Here is a 12,321-nt window from a genome sequence, read left to right on the forward strand (position 1 = left end):
AAATCCCTTTGAGTTCTTTCTTTTCCTGGGTTTTCTCCTTAATGCTCCTTTTGTTTCCTCTTTAACCCCTGGTGTGTTAAACTTGCTTGCATATCTGCTGAAATAGCCCACATTTTTCATGTTCTTCTTATTTTCTCCTTCGAATCCCTCTGTAAAACTCATTTCTTCTGTTGCTCTCCCAGTCTTTTCCTCCTTTCCAGCCACATGGACTCAAGTAGATGTCTCACTGTTTATTCAGGGTTTTGTTTATGTTTAAATCAGACAGTCAACGCCTCGAGGCTGGGGTTTCATTCTCAGAGTTCCACGCTTTGCAAAATGCCATCTGCACTTACCACACTATATAAATAATAAATAATCAGACCAAAGAATCAGTTAAACGGGTGCCAGGTCGCTGATTAGCATAAGTACTCAACCATCGAAAGAGTTGCTGCTGCTGCTGCTGCTGAGACAAAAACGTTTTCTCCAAGAAAAACAGAGTAGTAAAAAAGAATCTTGGAAAAGACGCTTGGTCACAATTCAATTTGGACGAGGTAGAGGACCAAATGACTGGAGGGGAAGGCTCCCAGGGCTCCTTCTCACCCTGTCTTTTAAAGGAGCTTTCATTTGGGCTGAGAGCTCTCTTGAGGTCTTGTTCTTCTCCTGTACCCTGGCACAGTGCCTGACAGGAAGTAGGCGTAGAAGAGATAGATTTCTTGGACTGGTCCCCTGAACATGGAGAATTAACATTTAGCTCATCTCAGTGCTGAACTTTGGTTATTCCTTGAGACAGACCCTTACTCTTAATTAACTTCTGGACATATCCAATTATCACAGGAACTAGATTGCTACATTAAACTACATTTGGTATTCATAATTTGATGCTCAGAACAATAATGAATTATGTGTAATAGGCTCTGGTTAAGATGGCAGATGGATATGTAAGTATCTATAAAGTATATAATAGATGTTTTTATTATGCATGACTAAATTTTCATTTTTCTCTAAGTCTTTTATAAGAAAGGGAAGGCTAGGAAGATGACTTACCATAAACCTTCTTGATTGTGTGAAGAGGACTTCTTCAAGAAGACTCAGTGCCTCTGAATTTGGGGAGCTTTGGGTTTGTGAATTGGCAGAAGCCTAGAAATTGGTTGAGGGGACACAAATCTCTATTATGGTGATTCAATTCAGACTGGTATTGGGCAAACATAGAGCTTTTCTGCATGTATGAATCAAGTAATACTTCAATAGATTTTATCTATTCAGATTGAGTACCTGACACCAAGCCTTCTGAGTTTCAAACCATTCTGTTTATTGCTCTATTGCCTATGACAGCGAATATATCCACCTTGTTTTTGGTCATTAATTGTGCCACTTGGGCCCCTGCCATCCCTAGATCCAGTCAATCACAATGAATTCAGGGGAACCCATTAGAGGGCAACAGAAAAGATCAAGGATGCTGGAACTCCCTCATGGATATATCTATTACAGACTTTGTAAAAGGAATGTCCTCTGAACTCTCTTGGGAGACATATTTGAAGGGAGTGGTCTTTCATGGTAATCTATTCTTTTATATTTTTATTTATTTATTTATTTATTTATTTATTTATTTGCAATACTAGGGATTAAAGTCAGGGGCACCTTATATCCCCAGCTCTTCTTTTTTTTTTTTTTTTTTTTTTAATTTTGAGATGAGTCTTGCTAAGTTGTTCAGGCTTGCATCCAGTGAATTTTTTTTAATCTGTTAAAATCCATTCGTTTAGATAATAGCCATTCTAATTGAAGTGAGATGAAATCTTAGAGTTGTTTTAATTTGCATTTCTCTAATTACTAGTGATGTTGAACACTTTTTCATATATTTATTAATCGCCTGTATATCTTCTTCTGTAAAGTGGCTGTCCAATTCCTTGACCCATTTATTGATTGGGTTCTTTGTATTTTTGGTGTACTCCAATTAGAATGGCTATTATCAGGAACACAAACAATAATAGATGTTGGCATGCATGTGGGGAAAAGGCACACTTTTACATTGCTGGTGGAGTTGCAAATTGGTGCAACCACTCTAGAAAGCAGTATGGAGATTCCTCAGAAAATTTGGAATGGACCCACCTTTTGACCCAATTATCCCACTCCTTGGTTTATACCCAAAGGACTTAAAATTAGCATACTAAATAATGCAGCCACATCAATGTTTATAGCAGTTCGATTCACAATAGCTAGGTTGTGGAACCAACCTGGATGCCCTTCAACAGATTAATGGATAAAGAAACTGTGGTATATATACACAATGGAATATTAATCAGCCATAAAGAATAAAATTATGGCATTGGCAGGTAAATGGAAGGAATTGGAGAGTATCATGCCAAGTGAAATAAGCCGATCCCCAAAACACAAAGGTGGAATGTTTTCCCTGATAAGTGGATGATGATACATAATGGGGGTGAGGGGGTGAGAGAAGAATGGAGGAACTTTAGATTACATAGAGGGATATGAGAGGGAGGAAGGGGCGGGGGTATGAAAGATGGTGGAATGAGACAGACATCATTACCCTATGTACATGTATGATTACATGAATGGTATGAATCTATATCATGCATAACCATAGAAATGAAAAGTTATACCCTATTTGTGTACAATTAATCAAAATGCAGTCTGCAAAAATAAAAAAAAATTAAAAAAGAATCTAAGTCAAAAACAATAAAGTACCTTTCTTTTTTTGAGAAAACAAATCCAATGGTCTATTTTGAACTTTGGATTTTTATGGTTTTGTAACTTTATGCATTGGTCATTTGAAAAATATTGATTTACTGAGTTATGCAGATCTAAATTTTGATGTATTATATCATACAAGATTAATATTCATATTTTTTAATATCAGAAATTGAAAAATAGTCAACACATAGGGGGAGAAAGAAGTTTTCCATTACTGATTTTCACTCTGAAGTTCAATTTTTGCCAGGCACAGTGGCGTATGCCTGTAATCCCAGCAGTTTGGAAGGCTGAGGCAGAAGGATTGCAAGTTCAAGGCCAGTCTGGGCAACTTTAGCAAGATGGTAGTTTTCAAGACAACCATCATACATACATACATAGCAAAAGTGTTTCATAGCTACTTTCCATTTTACTACACGGAATATTAAAAAGATGTAACTTCAAGTGTTAAAATTCAAAATATCAATATCTTTACTGCTCCATCAGAATATTTTTAAATGCAACTTGCATTCTTCTTTTTATTGAGTGGATTACAATGACTACCTGTACAATACAGCATTTGCTGCCTGGATTCTTGGTTCTAAGACTCGGTAGCATTATCCATTATTATTACTTTTGCACCATCAGTTGAATTATCAACATAGTGAAAAATGGCAGTTAAATTTTGGGATTTTTATGAAAATAGATTCAAGCTATCTGAACAGTATAAATTGAGTCCAGAGTTCAGTAGACTACATCTTAAGAACTGTTGCTACACAGTATACAAAGCAAGTTCTGGCATTTTTATTTAGAGTAGGTCATTTTTGCATCTAGGTTTCAATGAACTGACCACTGTCAGAGCCATCCCAAACACTCTCAGCTGCTCTTGGAATTCAGGTACTTGGAATTCAGGATCTCTATGCGGTACATCTTTATTGCATTAGACCATACCCAACACTGTATTTCTTCTGTCCCTATCCATCACTCCTAGGATTCATTCCCATACATTTTCCAAGTTTCTGTCAATAAAAATGGCCAAAAGTATGTAATTCTTTTTGAAAATTTTGCACCTTATCATGGGTCACCCACTGTTACGCTAACCTCTAGACCTGCTGAAACTTGAATCTGATCATAGGTCTAGAAGTAATGAAAACGTTTAAGGTAGATCCTCAAAAAACTCAGGAGTTCCCTGCAAGGCAAGGACCCCCAAATCAGCCACAGCAGGTGGTGAAGAATCAGGTAAGGGGAGGTTAATCTCCTCAGGTAGGAAGGGAAAGGACCCTCCTTCTGGCAAAGAAGTACAGGAGAATTTAGGTATTTAAGGGCCCCAGGTTTGTCAGGATTCACCCATGTGTCCCTATTGAAAGGTCAGCTGAAACCTGAAAGCCCTTAAGTCATCATTTTCTCTCTCCCAAGTTCTCCAGCATCTAACTAACTTCATTGTCTGTATTTCTATTAGAATGTTCTGTAGGGCCAGTTGCTTTGTCACAAAGAAACCTTGACTTCTCTGGACAATTGATCCCATGCATTTTTAAGTGGTAGATGACAATGAAAATAAATTTTGCCTCATTGGGCTATGGACTACTAGTATCCCCTTCACCACTGGAAAGAGTAATTAATGCCTTTAAGTCTAATCATATCAGAGTTTTAAGTCCATAAAATCCAAGTTAGTTCAAAGAACCCATGTCTAAGCTTCTCTGAAATCACTTCCAATACCATTATCTTAGGGTTTGATCAGAGAAGCAGAAAGATCAGTGATACAACATTAGGGATTTTTGACAGGGATTAAACCTTCAATAGTTATGTAAACTGAGGAATAGTATGTTTAAGGCTACTGAGTTTGATATTGGGCCCAAAGTCACCAGGACCAATAGACAGGAAAGAAAAATAGCTGTAAACTGGGGGAAGGAAAATACTTGTTAAGTACTTACTATTACATTCCCTCCATTCTTCTGACTTCCATAACAATATCCTTGTCTACTGTATACCACTGGCCTTGCTGGCATTGGTGTCTAAAGTCTGTGACTCTTCTGGCTCTATTTTGGGATAGTAACATCCTTGGCATCTCTTGACCTTTCCATTCTTGAACTAAGACCTTATTCTATATGTGTCCTTGATCCAAGTATTCCTCTCTGCTAAGTATCACCTGAGACCCTCTTTGGCAAATTCTCCAGATAGATTTGAATGCTGCAACCTTGGACATTAGAAAGTGACAGAAAGCTAGATTTCTATGCCTTTCTCTGCTTAATTATTCTGTACTACTAGGTTTGCATTAAAGTAACATATTCTATGTTGATCTAAGAACAGCCTAGCAGGTAATATCCTTCCAGAACCTCGACTGAGAAGCCAGAATAAATATCTCTCTCCTTGGAATTCACTTGACTTAATTAGGTGCTTCTAAAGCACTCTGCCATAGTCTATGGTGTGTGTGTGTGTGTGTGTGTGTGTGTGTGTGTGTATGAGAGAGAGAGAGAGAGAGAGAGAGAGAGAGAGAGAGAGAGAGAGCACTCAAATGAGTGCTTTTCAGTCAGCAGCTTGGTGGTCACCTAGATCTGTGAAACAGAAGGCCTTGGTTTATATTTTTTGCTTATTTCATGGTGTAAATATTCCCACCATGGCTCATCTCAAGCTACTAAAGATTTAACAACCTGCTTAGAAGTTTTCAGAATATTTAACAAGAGACCTTGATAGCTAGCATAAGCAGATTCCAGTATTCCACTGTCTGGATCCTTCCTTTACCTGCCTTTATTTATTTATCTCTTCTCACAGTTCCCACCAGAAAGAGTAAGCTTTCTTTTCTTGTCAGTGTCTCATATCTTTCTTCCACTATGCAGTGTCAAGTCTCTTAGTTTGAGGGATTATATTATCTAGCCAGGATTTTTGGGGGTGAAGGGGAGAACTCGGTTATTTATCAGGACAAAAAATAAGTGAGAACTGGAAAACTGTAATGCCTGCTTTCCCTACTTATGACCTAGTCTTCATAATCAGGAGCCATGTCTTCTGTAAAAAGTGGGAAATACTCTATGATCTGAGACCTCTCTGCTTCCCTCCAAAGAAATCCAGGAAATCTCTCTCATCTAAACCTGGTTTTTAACATCTGTTTTCTTTTACATCGTCTTCCAGTGTTGAGGACTACAAACAAGCATCTATGTTTTTAATATTTTGATACCTTTCTCCATCAATATATTTATTATTGATCCCATTATAGGTCATTGAAAGGAAAGTCCTGTCTTTGAAATCAGATTAAGATATAAACTCAAGTTCTGACATCAAATAGTATGTGGTCTTGAGCAAGTTTCTTAAGTTCTTAAGAGTTTCAATTCCCTAGTCAATGAATTGGGAGGCAGGGGGATCTTGGGTTCAAAGGCATTACCAACTCTTCCCAGTTTGCCCAGGACTATCCTGATTTCAAAACTAAAGTTCTGCTTCCTGAGAACACTCTGGGTTTTGGGAAAAAGCTGAGATGGCTGGTCAGCCTCCAACACATCACGTAAGACACCATCTTGGGGCTGGGGTTGTGGCTCAGTGATAGAGCACATGCCTAGCATGTGTGAGGCACTGGGATTGATTCTCAGCACCACATGTAAATAAATGAATAAAATAAAGGTCTGTCAACATCTAAAAACAATTTTTAAAAAAGAGACCATCTTATGTAGATGGAGCTGCTGTCCTCATGGTGGCTGGGGGATTACCGTGTGGTGAATGTGTTCCATTTTGCTTTACTCTAGGCCCACTATGCGGGGTTTGCCTTCTGTTTTGTGGACACATCTATGGATGATGAATGGGTCCATTAAGTCACCTCAGCTATACAATTAATTACTAGACACAAAGGAAGATTTTGAAGATTCATTTCAGATAATTCTTCTTCCACCAGATTAGTCCTCCAAAATGACCCTTTGAAGAATACCTCTGTAATCCTCTTGCTAAGGAAAGCCCATGCTGCCCAAGGTAGATATGAATCTCCTTTGCTAATTCTGCTGGAATAGTCCCTGCAATAAGAGAGATGGCCAGGCCACCAAGCTCCAAATTCCATCCATCCTTCTGGGATCTGCAAGGAGTTGTTCTTCCACAAAGGCTTTATTTAGCCTGGCTTAATAAGACTCTTTCTTCTTAAAATATCATGTGAGTTTAATGCTGATGACAGGGTTTGGGCATTGAGCATAGAACCAAATCTACTCCCTGAGAAAGTGCAGCTGTGCACACTCCCTCTCCTCAGTACGAGAGGTGCAAGCCTGACAGGTAGGAAATAGCTCCAGAAGGGCCTGTTTGGTCTCAGGGACTCCTTCCAACTCTGACACCTCTGCTTCTGCTGCCTGGTTATACTAGGCAGAACAAAACGACTCTCTCAGAGGCAGAGCTAGGGATGACATCAATATTTTTCCATCTGGAAGGAATTGAAATCACCAGCTCATTTTTTGATAGTCTCCTCAGGAGTAAAGGTTGTGATTGAAAATTATGACTTGGAATTCAATTTAGGACAAATGACATTTTTTCCCAATTGCACCAGCTGGTCCATATGCTGCATCTTCATTATCAGCATTCAACCTCACAACCCTTTTCTAAGTTTTCTAAGGTTCTTCATAGTTGGAAATAATGAAACTAATTCTTCCTGTGACAATACGTATTTAATGTACTGGCTGCAAGGGAGGGATTAAGGAAGTTCTCTTTGAATTCCATCTCCTTCTCCTACTTGTGAGCAAGCTATACTAGAAGTAGCAGCAGAAGTGCCAGGATTAGGAACCAACATAGCACCTGGCATACAATCGTGGTGGTGGGTGAGACCAGGTTTCTGGCCCTGGCTGTATCACTCAATTAGCTAAATGACCTCGCTATCAATTTACCTATTTGGAAGTTAGGGGTTATGTTGAACAATCTTCAAAGCCCTTCCATTCCGAATTCTACGTCAATGAATTCTACGTCAGCAGCTTTTCTACTTCCTTTGCTTTTCTTTGTTTGAATTCCTCTTTTCTTCTCCTTAGAAGCTGAGCTGGTGGATGGGCTTCCCTGGATGGGGAAGAGAGGGATGATGTTTATGGTTGGCTAGGAGAAGGCACAGGTGTTTCCTTCCTTCATTTTCCTCCAGTCCTTCCTTCAATAGGGGCCTTCCCATGATACAAAATGGCTTTTCCATGACCTGGAGACCTGCTCCCTAGCAGCCATACTGTCCTTTCTTGGGCCATTCCTTAGGTTCCCTCTAAGTCCATCATCTCCCATCTTGGGGGAAGGCCCCTGTATGTGGGATAAACTGGCTGTATGGAAGCAAAGTCCTGATTTGTATCATTTGTCCATTTTCATGGTTTACATATTCTTTTTGCTATCAATTTCCGGGAAGCAATAGTTTAATAACCTGCACGAGAATTTTCTGAATACTTCACAATCTACTCTCACGAACCAAGCTGAGCCTGGCAGAGACTGTAAGTAGGAACAAGGCCTTATTCTTCTTTCATCAGGTCCTGGTGTCAGCCCAATGCAGTGCGCACAGTAGGCACACAAGTCAAGCCCTCTATTGTTTTCAGGCTCTTTTAGAAAACAGTCTTCCTTACCTTCATAATACTTCTTAAAAAAGCAATTGTAATAATTTTCCAGCCCAGTCTAAGCCTGAAGTCCCAATTCATTCCATTTTATTGTGCTATTTTCAGATCACCAGAGTTTGGATTCTTTCTGCTTCTTTTCTCTCCTGATACTTTTATTTTGAATCACAAACATTTGTACATGAAAACAAAATTAAATCTATGCTTTCTTTCTTCTTAGAAAAGACAAGGTGCTGCTAGAGCTAATTTTAAGCAGTGTGATCTCCTCTTGTGGACCATTTCAGCCTTGATTTACTCAAGGATTCCTTCTCAAAATGCCATGTATGCAATCTCTGGAAACTTAGATTGTGGAAGATCCAGAGACCAACCTCCTACTGCTAGCAAAGCAGGTACTGATGATAATTTCTGTGGGCCTTTTCCAAAACTTTACTAAATTAAAAAGGTTATATCTGTTGGGCTTCTTCTCCTTCCAGTTCTTCTCTTGTTTAACTTGCACCCTGTCTTTATTGTGTAAGTTTGCTTTGCAGGGCTATGCCATTTGTGGCTCTGGGACAAAGTGTTCCTTTTCCAGGCAGACACGTTTCATCTGGAGCCAGCCCTGACTTTTCTTTCAGCTATTAAATGTAAGCAAGAAAATATGAAAATGAATAGCACAAATAAGGTTTTATGGCTTTCAACAGCAACAGAGGGAGCCAGGAAAGACAATAACAGAATTCAATCTTTCACTCTCCTTTCCCATTAACTTGATTTTGGTTTCTCTTCCAGAATAAATATTTGACAGATTTCTTCATTCGTGTGGAGCTGGAGGAAATGCAATAACTTTGGCTCAGGTGGATTAATACTGCTTTACCTTGGCAGTTCTGGCCTGTGGAGTTTAGTGTTCGGTTTATGATTCCTACAGGCCACATGGCAAAGACCAAATAAAGGCAGCAATGAGGTCACTGAGTAGGGGTCCAAGGCTAGAACAGCCAAGAATAGACATCACAGTTGGGTCAAGGCTGAGGCACTGGAGAGATGAGCTCAAGACAAGACTGTGAGTCCACTGATTACACTCTTTCCCCGAGCAACAGCCCTTTCTCTAAGGTGCAAAGTCACAAGAGGACTTCTAGAAGGAGAGGAAATTCTTCAATAATTGATCAGCACTCTCACTCTTCATAGACTTTAGAAGTCAAAGGAGGCTGATGGCAAGTTAGATCAGGGAGCCATAACTCACACACACTTCAAAAAGGCACAAGAGGAGGGCCAGTCTGAAGCAGAACAATATGCTTTTTCTCGGCATCTCATCTCCTGCTTCTGCTATTCTACGTTCAGTAATGGAATGGAGTGTTTTTTTTTTTTTTTTTCCCCTCTCACCCCAAATTCATAGGTTTGAAATGTTAACCCGAATGTGACATTAGGAGGTGGGATCTTTGGGAAGTTATTAGATTATGAGAGTGGAACCCTCATGAATGAGATTAGTGCCCTAATGCAAAGAGACTTGAAAACTGTCTTCCTCTTTCTCTTTCCCTCTCTCCTCTCTCTTTCTGTTTTCTATCATGTGAGGATGCTGGAAGAAGACGCCCATCTGCCAACCAGGAAATCGGTCCTCACCAGACACTGGATCCACTGGTACCTTGATTTTGGATTTCTCAGACTCCAGAACGGTGAGAAATTGTGTGTGTGTGTATGTGTGTATGTGTGCGCATGTGTGCGTGTGTTTATGAAAAGTTAATAGTCAATAATGGGAGAATTTGGGTAAAGGTAATAAACTTCTTGAAATTTTCTCTTGGTTGAAAGCTATTTCAAAGGTATCCCTAAGATTAAATAATACTTTAAATTTTTTTATTGGTTTTAGTTAGTTATACATGACAGTGATACGTCATATATAATGGAGTATAATTTCTCATTCTTCTGGTTGTTCATGATGTAGAATCCCACTGGTCATATAGTTATATATGTACACAGGGTAATAATGTCTGATTCATTCTACTATCCTTCCTACCCCAGTACCCCTACCCCTCCTTCATTCCCCTCTACCTAATCGAAAGTAACTTCATTCTTCAGTAGCCACCCCCCACTTTATTGTCAATTAGCATCCGCATATCAGAGAAAACATTAAAACATTAGCCTTTGGTTTTTTGGAATTGACTTATTGCACTTAGCATGATATTCTCCAGTTCCATTCATTTACTAGAAAATGCCATAATTTCATTCTTTTTAAAGGTTGAGTAGTATTCCATCATATATGTATAAAACATTTTTATTACATATATTTGTATTATATACATATTATATATATATATATATCTCAATTTTTTAATCCATTCATTTGTTGAAGGGCACCTATGTTGGTTCCATAGTTTAGCTGCTTTGAGTTGAGCTACTATAAACATTAATGTGGCTACATTATCATAATATACTGATTTTAAGTCCTTTGGGTAAAAATCAAGGAGTGGGATAGCCGGGTCAACTGGTGTTCCATTCCAAGTTTTATGAGGAATCTCCATACCACTTTCCATAATGGTTGCACCAATTTTCAGTCCTACCAACAATGTATGAGTGTACTATTTTCCCCATATCTTTGCCAAAATTTATCGTTGTTTGTATTCTTGATAATTGCCATTCTGAATGGGGTGAGATGAAATCTTAGAGTAGTTTTGATTTGCATTTCTCTGATTGCTAAAGATATTGAACATTTTTTCATATATTTGTTGATCAATTGTATTTCTTCTTCTGTGATGTGTCTGTTCAGTCCCTTAGCCCATTTATTGATTGGGTTATTTGTTGTTGGGACTAATGACACGTTAACTAACTCAGGCCGACTCCTTACTTCCTGGCGGGTGAGTAAGATCAAGGCCTCAAAGGCGGTTTCAAAAGTTAATGACGATGAATTGGACCACCATCAGGGATTGGTTAACAACAGTTCCGCAAACGTGATCAGCTCATGCTTGCCATATAGTCCTATGGAACTCTCACCTGCGTGGAACACCCCCGCTTGCTGACCTTTAAGCTGATTGGTTCCTGCCTAGCCTTCACCCTACATAAAAGCTGTGTGACTTCCTCAATAAACAAGTTCCTGCTGTAACTGGTTTCCCTGACGCTCTGATTGTCCTCCGCCTGGAGGGCTAGGGCTAGGAGGGCTAGGTGCGGGCGGTCAGTCGGCCCTATCTTTCCAGGTCTGGCCTTGTTGGGGAGTGCCCCCTTCCCTTGTCGCTGATCGAGAAGAGCAAGGGGGCTAAAGACCTCAACAATTTGTTTTTTGGTGTTTAGTTTTTTGAGTTGTTTATGTATCCTGGAGATTAATGCTCTATCTGAGGTGTGTGTGGTAAAGATTTTCTCCCATTGTGTAGGCTTTCTCTTCATGTTATTGACTGTTTCCTTTTGCTGAGAAGAATCTTTTTAGTTTGAGTCCATCCCATTTATTGATTCTTGATTACTTCTTGCACTTTAGGAGTCTTGTAAGGAAGGCAGGTCCTAAGCCAACATGGTGAATATTTGGGTCTACTTTTTCTTCTATTAGGCAAAAGTTCTCTGGTCTAGTGCTTATTAATTCTGATCCACTTTGAACTGTGTTTCTTGTGAGGTGAGAGATAGGGGTTTGATTTTGTTTTGTTACATGTGGATTTCCAATTTTCCCAGAACCATTTATTGAATAGACTTTCTTTTCTCCAGTGAATGTTTTTGGCTCCTTTGTCTAGACATTGTCCTTGAACCTCCAGCTAGAGTAATCAGAGAGAAGAAAGAAGTTATAGGGATATGAATAGGAAAAGAAGAATTCAAACTATCGCTATTTGGGGGTGACATGATTCTATATTCAGAAGAGCCAAAAAAATTCCACCAGGAAACTTCTAGAACTCATAAATGGATTTAGCAAAGTAGCAGGTTATAAAATCAACGCCCATAAATCAAACCACTTTACATTAGTGATGACTATACTGAAAGAGAAAACTACCCCATTCACAAAAGCTCCCCAAAATAAAAGTAAAGTATTTGAGAATCAATCTAACAAAAGAGGTGAAAGACCTCTACAATGAGAACTACAGAACACTAAAGACAGAAATTAAAGAAGACCTTAGAAGATGGAAAGATCTCCTAAATAGGCAGAATTAATATTGTTAAAATGGCCATACTACCAAAAGCATTATAC

This window comes from Sciurus carolinensis, chromosome 9 (genome assembly GCF_902686445.1).
Source record: "Sciurus carolinensis chromosome 9, mSciCar1.2, whole genome shotgun sequence".
NCBI classification, from domain to species: Eukaryota; Metazoa; Chordata; class Mammalia; order Rodentia; family Sciuridae; genus Sciurus; species Sciurus carolinensis.